Source organism: Lampetra fluviatilis, chromosome 22 (assembly GCF_964198595.1).
Source record: "Lampetra fluviatilis chromosome 22, kcLamFluv1.1, whole genome shotgun sequence".
Classification (NCBI taxonomy): domain Eukaryota; kingdom Metazoa; phylum Chordata; class Hyperoartia; order Petromyzontiformes; family Petromyzontidae; genus Lampetra; species Lampetra fluviatilis.
Window position 1 is genome coordinate 740,001 of NC_136296.1, and position 10,000 is coordinate 750,000.

At 49.1% G+C, this 10,000-nt stretch overlaps 13 non-coding genes and 9 pseudogenes across 13 annotated transcripts; all 22 read right to left on the minus strand.

The window, feature by feature from the left end:
- Positions 1-1,082: 1,082 nt before the first annotated feature.
- On the minus strand, positions 1,083-1,191 carry LOC144940124 (5S ribosomal RNA; annotated as a pseudogene).
- Positions 1,192-1,440: 249 nt separating this feature from the next.
- On the minus strand, positions 1,441-1,549 carry LOC144939981 (5S ribosomal RNA; annotated as a pseudogene).
- A 249-nt stretch (positions 1,550-1,798) lies between these two features.
- Positions 1,799-1,917, minus strand: LOC144940425 (5S ribosomal RNA). Its single transcript, XR_013638996.1, has one exon. It is a non-coding gene; the product is annotated as a 5S ribosomal RNA (ribosomal RNA).
- Positions 1,918-2,166: 249 nt separating this feature from the next.
- LOC144938921 (5S ribosomal RNA) lies at positions 2,167-2,285 on the minus strand. The gene has a single exon (XR_013638127.1). It is a non-coding gene; the product is annotated as a 5S ribosomal RNA (ribosomal RNA).
- Positions 2,286-2,534: 249 nt separating this feature from the next.
- On the minus strand, positions 2,535-2,653 carry LOC144940538 (5S ribosomal RNA). Its single transcript, XR_013639104.1, has one exon. It is a non-coding gene; the product is annotated as a 5S ribosomal RNA (ribosomal RNA).
- A 249-nt stretch (positions 2,654-2,902) lies between these two features.
- Positions 2,903-3,021, minus strand: LOC144940453 (5S ribosomal RNA). Its single transcript, XR_013639022.1, has one exon. It is a non-coding gene; the product is annotated as a 5S ribosomal RNA (ribosomal RNA).
- Positions 3,022-3,270: 249 nt separating this feature from the next.
- On the minus strand, positions 3,271-3,389 carry LOC144939463 (5S ribosomal RNA). The gene has a single exon (XR_013638639.1). It is a non-coding gene; the product is annotated as a 5S ribosomal RNA (ribosomal RNA).
- A 249-nt stretch (positions 3,390-3,638) lies between these two features.
- LOC144940046 (5S ribosomal RNA) lies at positions 3,639-3,747 on the minus strand (annotated as a pseudogene).
- A 249-nt stretch (positions 3,748-3,996) lies between these two features.
- LOC144939933 (5S ribosomal RNA) lies at positions 3,997-4,105 on the minus strand (annotated as a pseudogene).
- A 249-nt stretch (positions 4,106-4,354) lies between these two features.
- LOC144938877 (5S ribosomal RNA) lies at positions 4,355-4,473 on the minus strand. Its single transcript, XR_013638084.1, has one exon. It is a non-coding gene; the product is annotated as a 5S ribosomal RNA (ribosomal RNA).
- A 249-nt stretch (positions 4,474-4,722) lies between these two features.
- LOC144939793 (5S ribosomal RNA) lies at positions 4,723-4,831 on the minus strand (annotated as a pseudogene).
- A 249-nt stretch (positions 4,832-5,080) lies between these two features.
- Positions 5,081-5,199, minus strand: LOC144938878 (5S ribosomal RNA). The gene has a single exon (XR_013638085.1). It is a non-coding gene; the product is annotated as a 5S ribosomal RNA (ribosomal RNA).
- Positions 5,200-5,448: 249 nt separating this feature from the next.
- On the minus strand, positions 5,449-5,567 carry LOC144938899 (5S ribosomal RNA). Its single transcript, XR_013638105.1, has one exon. It is a non-coding gene; the product is annotated as a 5S ribosomal RNA (ribosomal RNA).
- Positions 5,568-5,816: 249 nt separating this feature from the next.
- On the minus strand, positions 5,817-5,925 carry LOC144940012 (5S ribosomal RNA; annotated as a pseudogene).
- Positions 5,926-6,174: 249 nt separating this feature from the next.
- Positions 6,175-6,293, minus strand: LOC144939372 (5S ribosomal RNA). The gene has a single exon (XR_013638554.1). It is a non-coding gene; the product is annotated as a 5S ribosomal RNA (ribosomal RNA).
- Positions 6,294-7,579: 1,286 nt separating this feature from the next.
- On the minus strand, positions 7,580-7,688 carry LOC144940057 (5S ribosomal RNA; annotated as a pseudogene).
- A 249-nt stretch (positions 7,689-7,937) lies between these two features.
- Positions 7,938-8,046, minus strand: LOC144939982 (5S ribosomal RNA; annotated as a pseudogene).
- Positions 8,047-8,295: 249 nt separating this feature from the next.
- On the minus strand, positions 8,296-8,414 carry LOC144940426 (5S ribosomal RNA). The gene has a single exon (XR_013638997.1). It is a non-coding gene; the product is annotated as a 5S ribosomal RNA (ribosomal RNA).
- A 249-nt stretch (positions 8,415-8,663) lies between these two features.
- Positions 8,664-8,782, minus strand: LOC144939407 (5S ribosomal RNA). Its single transcript, XR_013638587.1, has one exon. It is a non-coding gene; the product is annotated as a 5S ribosomal RNA (ribosomal RNA).
- A 249-nt stretch (positions 8,783-9,031) lies between these two features.
- Positions 9,032-9,150, minus strand: LOC144938939 (5S ribosomal RNA). The gene has a single exon (XR_013638144.1). It is a non-coding gene; the product is annotated as a 5S ribosomal RNA (ribosomal RNA).
- A 249-nt stretch (positions 9,151-9,399) lies between these two features.
- On the minus strand, positions 9,400-9,518 carry LOC144939464 (5S ribosomal RNA). Its single transcript, XR_013638640.1, has one exon. It is a non-coding gene; the product is annotated as a 5S ribosomal RNA (ribosomal RNA).
- A 249-nt stretch (positions 9,519-9,767) lies between these two features.
- On the minus strand, positions 9,768-9,876 carry LOC144940047 (5S ribosomal RNA; annotated as a pseudogene).
- Positions 9,877-10,000: the final 124 nt, after the last annotated feature.

Here is a 10,000-nt window from a genome sequence, read left to right on the forward strand (position 1 = left end):
AATGGACTCGACCACAGTATCTGGTCTGGTGTCCTTTATTCGGGTTCGTTTCTGTTTCCCACACGGCTGTCCTTTATCTGGCTCCTTCCACACGGTGCCGACTTCGCTGTCGCTCCCGTCACCGCCAACAGCCCCGCTGTTGGTCTCCGTCACTCCCGTAGCTCCTTAGCAGCCTTGCTGCTGTTCCCCCACACGCAGCCCCTCCGGCTGCTGTCGCTCCCGTAGCCCTCTTGCTCTGCAGCCCCCGGCTGCTGTAGCCCCTAGCAGCCTCGCTGCTGTCTCCCACACGCAGCCCCTCCGGCTGCTGTCGCTCCCGTAGCCCTCTTGCTCTGCAGCCCCCGGCTGCTGTAGCCCCTAGCAGCCTCGCTGCTGTCTCCCACACGCAGCCCCTCCGGCTGCTGTCGCTCCCGTAGCCCTCTTGCTCTGCAGCCCCCGGCTGCTGTAGCCCCTAGCAGCCTCGCTGCTGTCTCCCACACGCAGCCTCTCCGGCTGCTGTCGCTGCTCCCAGCTTTCGCCCTCCCTGGCCTCACCCTCGTCCAGTCTCCAACCAACTCTCTTCCATCCCGCTGGCTGGCGCTGTCACCGAGCCCCTCAGCCACCAGGCTGAGGGCACGGCGACCACCCAACGCGGTCTCCACTCTTCCCTCGCCCGACTGCCCCGATCTCTTCCTGTCTCACCGCTATACCATCTCCCTCTCACGTGACCCTGACTCCTCCCCCACATGACGTCACATCCGCCAAGCCCTTTACGCCCGCATTACACCAGTACTAACCAGGCACGACCCTGCTTAGCTTCCGAGATCAGGCGCATTCAGGGTGATATGGTTCTAGGCCATACTTGCAGAGACCTGACGCACATTCATATGTAAAAATCAAAATTCAACTCTACTGCGGGAGGTCAACACTCATGAAAACATTTATTCTGGACTCCTGGTTGAGCCCCGAAAGAGTGGCATTAAACGGTCTTTTAGAAAAAAATATTGATCCCAATGTAGTACACCATATCCACGTGCAATTGGCAGGTGAACTGACTGGGTGAATTGAAGAGTAAAACACGACCCATCCAGATGCGAAAATGCAAAAGCCTACAACACCTGGTATTCCCAGGCAGTCTCCCATCCTACTACTAACCAGGCTCGACCCTGCTTAGCTTCCAAGATCAGGGGCATTCAGGGTGATATAATCGCAGGCCATACTTGCAGAGACCTGACGCACATTCATTTGTAAAAATCAAGATTCAACTCTACTGCCGGAGGTCAACACTCATGAAAACGTTTATTCTGGACTCCTGGTTGAGCCCCGAAAGAGTGGCATTAAACGGTCTTAAACAAGACAATCTTGATCCCAATGCAGTACACCATATCCGCGTGCAATTGGCAGGTGAACTGACTGGGTGAATTGAAGAGTAAAACGCGACCCATCCAGATACGAAAATGCAAAAGCCTACAACACCTGGTATTCCCAGGCAGTCTTCCATCCAAGTACTTACCAGGCTCGACCCTGCTTAGCTTCCGAGATCAGGCGCATTCAGGGTGATATTGTCGTAGGCCATACTTGCAGAGACCTGACGCACATTCATATGTTAAAATCAAGATTCAACTCTACTGCCGGAGGTCAACACTCATGAAAACGTTTATTCTGGACTCCTGGTTGAGCCCCGAAAGAGTGGCATTAAAAGGTATTTTACAAGAAAATCTTGATCCCAATGCCGTACACCATATCCGCGTGCAATTGGCAGGTGAACTGACTGGGTGAATTGAAGAGTAAAACGCGACCCATCCAGATACGAAAATGCAAAAGCCTACAACACCTGGTATTCCCAGGCAGTCTCCCATCCAAGTACTACCCTGGCTCGACCCTGCTTAGCTTCCAAGATCAGACGAGATCGGGCGCATTCAGGGTGATATGGTCGTAGGCCATACTTGCAGAGACCTGACGCACATTCATATGTAAAAATCAAGATTCAACTTTACTGCGGGAGGTCAACACTCATGAAAACGTTTATTCTGGACTCCTGGTTGAGCCCCGAAAGAGTGGCATTAAACGGTCTTTTACAATAAAATCTTGATCCCAATGCAGTACACCATATCCGCGTGCAATTGGCAGGTGAACTGACTGGGTGAATTGAAGAGTAAAACGCGACCCATCCAGATACGAAAATGCAAAAGCCTACAACACCTGGTATTCCCAGGCAGTCTCCCATCCAAGTCCTAACCAGGCTCGACCCTGCTTAGCTTCCGAGATCAGACGAGATCGGGCGCATTCAGGGTGATATGGTCGTAGGCCATACTTGCAGAGACCTGACGCACATTCATATGTTAAAATCAAGATTCAACTCTACTGCGGGAGGTCAACACTCATGAAAACGTTTATTCTGGACTCCTGGTTGAGCCCCGAAAGAGTGGCATTAAACGGTCTTTTACAAGAACATCTTGATCCCAATGCAGTACACCATATCCGCCTGCAATTGGCAGGTGAACTGACTGGGTGAATTGAAGAGTAAAACGCGACCCATCCAGATACAAAAATGCAAAAGCCTACAACACCTGGTATTCCCAGGCAGTCTCCCATCCAAGTACTAACCAGGCTCAACCCTGCTTAGCTTCCGAGATCAGACGATATCGGGTGCATTCAGGGTGATATGGTCGTAGGCCATACTTGCAGAGACCTGACGCACATTCATATGTAAAAATCAAGATTCAACTCTACTGCGGGAGGTCAACACTCATGAAAACGTTTATTCTGGACTCCTGGTTGAGCCCCGAAAGAGTGGCATTGAATCGTCTTTTACAAGAAAATCTTGATCCCAATGCAGTACACCATATCCGCGTGCAATTAGCAGGTGAACTGACTGGGTGAATTGAAGAGTAAAACGCGACCCATCCAGATACGAAAATGCAAAAGCCTACAACACCTGGTATTCCCAGGCAGTCTCCCATCCAAGTACTAACCAGGCTCGACCCAGCTTAGCTTCCGAGATCAGACGAGATCGGGCGCATTCAGGGTGATATGGTCGTAGGCCTAGCTTGCAGAGACCTGACGCACATTCATATGTAAAAATCAAGATTAAACTTTACTGGGGGAGGTCAACACTCATAAAAACGTTTATTCTGGACTCCTGGTTGAGCCCCGAAAGAGTGGCATTAAACGGTCTTTTACAAGAAAATCTTGATCCCAATGCAGTACACCATATCCGCGTGCAATTGGCAGGTGAACTGACTGGGTGAATTGAAGAGTAAAACGCGACCCATCCAGATACGAAAATGCAAAAGCCTACAACACCTAGTATTCCCAGGCAGTCTCCCATCCAAGTACTAACCAGACTCGACCCTGCTTAGCTTCCGAGATCAGACGAGATCGGGCGCATTCAGGGTTATATTGTCGTAGGCCATACTTGCAGAGACCTGACGCACATTCATATGTTAAAATCAAGATTCAACTCTACTGCCGGAGGTCAACACTCATGAAAACGTTTATTCTGGACTCCTGGTTGAGCCCCGAAAGAGTGGCATTAAACGGTATTTTACAAGAAAATCTTGATCCCAATGCAGTACACCATATCCGCGTGCAATTGGCAGGTGAACTGACTGGGTGAATTGAAGAGTAAAACGCGACCCATCCAGATACGAAAATGCAAAAGCCTACAACACCTGGTATTCCCAGGCAGTCTCCCATCCAAGTACTAACCAGGCTCGACGCTGCTTAGCTTCCGAGATCAGGCGCATTCAGGGTGATATGGTTCTAGGCCATCCTTGCAGAGATCTGACGCACATTCATATGTAAAAATCAAAATTCAACTCTACTGCGGGAGGTCAACACTCATGAAAACGTTTATTCTGGACTCCTGGTTGAGCCCCGAAAGAGTGGCATTAAACAGTCTTTTACAATAAAATCTTGATCCCAATGCAGTACACCATATCCACGTGCAATTGGCAGGTGAACTGACTGGGTGAATTGAAGAGTAAAACGCGACCCATCCAGATACGAAAATGCAAAAGCCTACAACACCTGGTATTCCCAGGCAGTCTCCCATCCAAATACTAACCAGGCTCGACCCTGCTTAGCTTCTGAGATCAGGCGCATTCAGGGTGATATGGTTCTAGGCCATACTTGCAGAGACCTGACGCACATTCATATGTAAAAATCAAAATTCAACTCTACTGCGGGAGGTCAACACTCATGAAAACGTTTATTCTGGACTCCTGGTTGAGCCCCGAAAGAGTGGCATTAAACGGTCTTTTACAAAAAAATCTTGATCCCAATGCAGTACACCACATCCGCGTGCAATTGGCAGGTGAACTGACTGGGTGAATTGAAGAGTAAAACGCGACCCATCCAGATACGAAAATGCAAAAGCCTACAACACCTGGTATTCCCAGGCAGTCTTCCATCCAAGTACTTACCAGGCTCGACCCTGCTTAGCTTCCGAGATCAGACGAGATCGGGCGCATTCAGGGTGATATTGTCGTAGGCCATACTTGCAGAGACCTGACGCACATTCATATGTAAAAATCAAAATTCAACTCTACTGCGGGAGGTCAACACTCATGAAAACGTTTATTCTGGACTCCTGGTTGAGCCCCGAAAGAGTGGCATTAAACGGTCTTTTACAATAAAATCTTGATCCCAATTCAGTACACCATATCCACGTGCAATTGGCAGGTGAACTGACTGGGTGAATTGAAGAGTAAAACGCGACCCATCCAGATACGAAAATGCAAAAGCCTACAACACCTGGTATTCCCAGGCAGTCTCCCATCCAAGTACTAACCAGGCTCGACCCTGCTTAGCTTCTGAGATCAGGCGCATTCAGGGTGATATGGTTCTAGGCCATACTTGCAGAGACCTGACGCACATTCATATGTAAAAATCAAAATTCAACTCTACTGCGGGAGGTCAACACTCATGAAAACGTTTATTCTGGACTCCTGGTTGAGCCCCGAAAGAGTGGCATTAAACGGTCTTTTACAAAAAAATCTTGATCCCAATGCAGTACACCACATCCGCGTGCAATTGGCAGGTGAACTGACTGGGTGAATTGAAGAGTAAAACGCGACCCATCCAGATACGAAAATGCAAAAGCCTACAACACCTGGTATTCCCAGGCAGTCTTCCATCCAAGTACTTACCAGGCTCGACCCTGCTTAGCTTCCGAGATCAGACGAGATCGGGCGCATTCAGGGTGATATTGTCGTAGGCCATACTTGCAGAGACCTGACGCACATTCATATGTAAAAATCAAAATTCAACTCTACTGCGGGAGGTCAACACTCATGAAAACGTTTATTCTGGACTCCTGGTTGAGCCCCGAAAGAGTGGAATTAAACGGTCTTTTACAATAAAATCTTGATCCCAATTCAGTACACCATATCCACGTGCAATTGGCAGGTGAACTGACTGGGTGAATTGAAGAGTAAAACGCGACCCATCCAGATACGAAAATGCAAAAGCCTACAACACCTGGTATTCCCAGGCAGTCTCCCATCCAAGTACTACCCTGGCTCGACCCTGCTTAGCTTCCGAGCGCAGACGAGATCAGGCGCATTCAGGGTGATATGGTCGTAGGCCATACTTGCAGAAACCTGACGCACATTCACATGTAAAAATCAAGATTCAACTCTACTGCGGGAGGTCAACACTCATGAAAACGTTTATTCTGGACTCCAGGTTGAGCCCCGAAAGAGTGGCATTAAATCGTCTTTTACAAGAAAATCTTGATCCCAATGCAGTACACCATATCCGCGTGCAATTAGCAGGTGAACTGGCTGGGTGAATTGAAGAGTAAAACGCGACCCATCCAGATACGAAAATGCAAAAGCCTACAACACCTGGTATTCCCAGGCAGTCTCCCATCCAAGTACTAACCAGGCTCGACCCTGCTTAGCTTCCAAGATCAGGCGCATTCAGGGTGATATGGTTCTAGGCCATACTTGCAGAGACCTGACGCACATTCATATGTAAAAATCAAAATTCAACTCTACTGCGGGAGGTCAACACTCATGAAAACATTTATTCTTGACTCCTGGTTGAGCCCCGAAAGAGTGGCATTAAACGGTCTTTTACAAAAAAATCTTGATCCCAATGCAGTACACCATATCCGCGTGCAATTGGCAGGTGAACTGACTGGGTGAATTGAAGAGTAAAACGCGACCCATCCAGATACGAAAATGCAAAAGCCTACAACACCTGGTATTCCCTGGCAGTCTTCCATCCAAGTACTTACCAGGTTCGACCCTGCTTAGCTTCCGAGATCAGACGAGATCGGGCGCATTCAAGGTGATATTGTCGTAGGCCATACTTGAAGAGACCTGACGCACATTCATATGTTAAAATCAAGATTCAACTCTACTGCAGGAGGTCAACACTCATGAAAACGTTTATTCTGGACTCCTGGTTGAGCCCCGAAAGAGTGGCATTAAACGGTATTTTACAAGAAAATCTTGATCCCAATGCAGTACACCATATCCGCGTGCAATTGGCAGGTGAACTGACTGGGTGAATTGAAGAGTAAAACGCGACCCATCCAGATACGAAAATGCAAAAGCCTACAACACCTGGCATTCCCAGGCAGTCTCCCATCCAAGTGTAATAAATGGACTCGACCACAGTATCTGGTCTGGTGTCCTTTATTCGGGTTCGTTTCTGTTTCCCACACGGCTGTCCTTTATCTGGCTCCTTCCACACGGTGCCGACTTCGCTGTCGCTCCCGTCACCGCCAACAGCCCCGCTGTTGGTCTCCGTCACTCCCGTAGCTCCTTAGCAGCCTTGCTGCTGTTCCCCCACACGCAGCCCCTCCGGCTGCTGTCGCTCCCGTAGCCCTCTTGCTCTGCAGCCCCCGGCTGCTGTAGCCCCTAGCAGCCTCGCTGCTGTCTCCCACACGCAGCCCCTCCGGCTGCTGTCGCTCCCGTAGCCCTCTTGCTCTGCAGCCCCCGGCTGCTGTAGCCCCTAGCAGCCTCGCTGCTGTCTCCCACACGCAGCCTCTCCGGCTGCTGTCGCTGCTCCCAGCTTTCGCCCTCCCTGGCCTCACCCTCGTCCAGTCTCCAACCAACTCTCTTCCATCCCGCTGGCTGGCGCTGTCACCGAGCCCCTCAGCCACCAGGCTGAGGGCACGGCGACCACCCAACGCGGTCTCCACTCTTCCCTCGCCCGACTGCCCCGATCTCTTCCTGTCTCACCGCTATACCATCTCCCTCTCACGTGACCCTGACTCCTCCCCCACATGACGTCACATCCGCCAAGCCCTTTACGCCCGCATTACACCAGTACTAACCAGGCACGACCCTGCTTAGCTTCCGAGATCAGGCGCATTCAGGGTGATATGGTTCTAGGCCATACTTGCAGAGACCTGACGCACATTCATATGTAAAAATCAAAATTCAACTCTACTGCGGGAGGTCAACACTCATGAAAACATTTATTCTGGACTCCTGGTTGAGCCCCGAAAGAGTGGCATTAAACGGTCTTTTACAAAAAAATATTGATCCCAATGTAGTACACCATATCCACGTGCAATTGGCAGGTGAACTGACTGGGTGAATTGAAGAGTAAAACACGACCCATCCAGATGCGAAAATGCAAAAGCCTACAACACCTGGTATTCCCAGGCAGTCTCCCATCCTAGTACTAACCAGGCTCGACCCTGCTTAGCTTCCAAGATCAGGGGCATTCAGGGTGATATAATCGCAGGCCATACTTGCAGAGACCTGACGCACATTCATTTGTAAAAATCAAGATTCAACTCTACTGCCGGAGGTCAACACTCATGAAAACGTTTATTCTGGACTCCTGGTTGAGCCCCGAAAGAGTGGCATTAAACGGTCTTAAACAAGACAATCTTGATCCCAATGCAGTACACCATATCCGCGTGCAATTGGCAGGTGAACTGACTGGGTGAATTGAAGAGTAAAACGCGACCCATCCAGATACGAAAATGCAAAAGCCTACAACACCTGGTATTCCCAGGCAGTCTTCCATCCAAGTACTTACCAGGCTCGACCCTGCTTAGCTTCCGAGATCAGGCGCATTCAGGGTGATATTGTCGTAGGCCATACTTGCAGAGACCTGACGCACATTCATATGTTAAAATCAAGATTCAACTCTACTGCCGGAGGTCAACACTCATGAAAACGTTTATTCTGGACTCCTGGTTGAGCCCCGAAAGAGTGGCATTAAAAGGTATTTTACAAGAAAATCTTGATCCCAATGCAGTACACCATATCCGCGTGCAATTGGCAGTTGAACTGACTGGGTGAATTGAAGAGTTAAACGCGACCCATCCAGATACGAAAATGCAAAAGCCTACAACACCTGGTATTCCCAGGCAGTCTCCCATCCAAGTACTACCCTGGCTCGACCCTGCTTAGCTTCCAAGATCAGACGAGATCGGGCGCATTCAGGGTGATATGGTCGTAGGCCATACTTGCAGAGACCTGACGCACATTCATATGTAAAAATCAAGATTCAACTTTACTGCGGGAGGTCAACACTCATGAAAACGTTTATTCTGGACTCCTGGTTGAGCCCCGAAAGAGTGGCATTAAACGGTCTTTTACAATAAAATCTTGATCCCAATGCAGTACACCATATCCGCGTGCAATTGGCAGGTGAACTGACTGGGTGAATTGAAGAGTAAAACGCGACCCATCCAGATACGAAAATGCAAAAGCCTACAACACCTGGTATTTGCAGGCAGTCTCCCATCCAAGTCCTAACCAGGCTCGACCCTGCTTAGCTTCCGAGATCAGACGAGATCGGGCGCATTCAGGGTGATATGGTCGTAGGCCATACTTGCAGAGACCTGACGCACATTCATATGTTAAAATCAAGATTCAACTCTACTGCGGGAGGTCAACACTCATGAAAACGTTTATTCTGGACTCCTGGTTGAGCCCCGAAAGAGTGGCATTGAATCGTCTTTTACAAGAAAATCTTGATCCCAATGCAGTACACCATATCCGCGTGCAATTAGCAGGTGAACTGACTGGGTGAATTGAAGAGTAAAACGCGACCCATCCGGATACGAAAATGCAAAAGCCTACAACACCTGGTATTCCCAGGCAGTCTCCCATCCAAGTACTAACCAGGCTCGACCCAGCTTAGCTTCCGAGATCAGACAAGATCGGGCGCATTCAGGGTGATATGGTCGTAGGCCTAGCTTGCAGAGACCTGACGCACATTCATATGTAAAAATCAAGATTAAACTTTACTGGGGGAGGTCAACACTCATAAAAACGTTTATTCTGGACTCCTGGTTGAGCCCCGAAAGAGTGGCATTAAACGGTCTTTTACAAGAAAATCTTGATCCCAATGCAGTACACCATATCCGCGTGCAATTGGCAGGTGAACTGACTGGGTGAATTGAAGAGTAAAACGCGACCCATCCAGATACGAAAATGCAAAAGCCTACAACACCTAGTATTCCCAGGCAGTCTCCCATCCAAGTACTAACCAGACTCGACCCTGCTTAGCTTCCGAGATCAGACGAGATCGGGCGCATTCAGGGTTATATTGTCGTAGGCCATACTTGCAGAGACCTGACGCACATTCATATGTTAAAATCAAGATTCAACTCTACTGCCGGAGGTCAACACTCATGAAAACGTTTATTCTGGACTCCTGGTTGAGCCCCGAAAGAGTGGCATTAAACGGTATTTTACAAGAAAATCTTGATCCCAATGCAGTACACCATATCCGCGTGCAATTGGCAGGTGAACTGACTGGGTGAATTGAAGAGTAAAACGCGACCCATCCAGATACGAAAATGCAAAAGCCTACAACACCTGGTATTCCCAGGCAGTCTCCCATCCAAGTACTAACCAGGCTCGACGCTGCTTAGCTTCCGAGATCAGGCGCATTCAGGGTGATATGGTTCTAGGCCATCCTTGCAGAGACCTGACGCACATTCATATGTAAAAATCAAAATTCAACTCTACTGCGGGAGGTCAACACTCATGAAAACGTTTATTCTGGACTCCTGGTTGAGCCCCGAAAGAGTGGCATT